Raw genomic sequence first — 1,127 nt, 5'->3', positions numbered from 1 at the left:
CGGTCCGGTTGGACCAGGCGCCTGCCTTCATTACCTGCGCCACGGAGAAGTTCTTGCGGAACGCGAGAGAATGATGAAGAGGCGTCCACACTCATCCTGGGTGTCGAGTTTCTTCAGACAGCTCCGTCGCGCCTTCACAGGACAAAGCAGCATAGCCTTCGTATCGGAGGCGGTGAAGTCCATTAGGGAGGGTATTGTGAAGGACTCGAACCCAATCGTCAGTTACCGAAGGGTTCTGAGTCTTCGCTACGAAGATCGGTACGAATCGAGCGTCACAAATCCCCATCCCTTTGTGCTTGACTTCTCAAGAGAAGTCATGCAGTTACCTAAGACGAAAAGAACGGGAATAGTCGTATGACCTATCCCTCTTCTCGACTTTGGTTATGTACAGTACTCATACTGACAAGCTATTAAGACGAAGTAATGATTGCTCTGAACAACCGAACTAAGTCCACAGCTAGTTCGTAACTGACTCGGGCGCTCTGACAGCTGCCGACTGACTGGTTCGGAATCAGTAGAGGCAAGTTGTCCAAGCATCCGGTAAGTCACGTGACCTTCGCCCTTTAAAGAGTTATGCTGAGAGACCAAACAAATAAAATATTGTTAGTCACCGATGCCGGACGGCGCGGCGATGATTCTCTTAATGCATAAGCTCAAAAGGCGAAAGTCAATTGCCTTCAAAAGACCGAGGTCCCATGAGGCAAGAAAATCTCATAGACGTTGAATCTCAGCTTAAGGAGAAACAACACTATGTGACGAAGACGAAGGTAGGCAATGAATGCAACCTACGTCTTCCAGCTGAATCGAGAGAAGGAATCTCAAGATTCTAAACCTGTGCTTACAAATGACTGAAAACGCTAACCGCCATTTCATTGCTGTCCGTTGTGCAATGAAAGCGGGGCGTTTCTTCAGTAATGAAACACAGGGGAGAGCTGCCTGAAGAACTGCTTCTCATGGGCTGAATGTTTGGAAGTAGAGCTGGCAGGTGTGGGAGTAGGCGATGTCTTTCAATACATCTGCTAATCCGGGGTGAACAATGAACAATTGCACACCTCCGAATATGATATTTTGAGGACAAACTCAGATTCCGCAAAAATCATTCGCATTATCGAGATACGATGCAGCAA

Source organism: Macrobrachium nipponense, chromosome 41, assembly GCF_015104395.2.
Source record: "Macrobrachium nipponense isolate FS-2020 chromosome 41, ASM1510439v2, whole genome shotgun sequence".
NCBI lineage: Eukaryota > Metazoa > Arthropoda > Malacostraca > Decapoda > Palaemonidae > Macrobrachium > Macrobrachium nipponense.
This window is presented reverse-complemented; position numbering follows the sequence as displayed.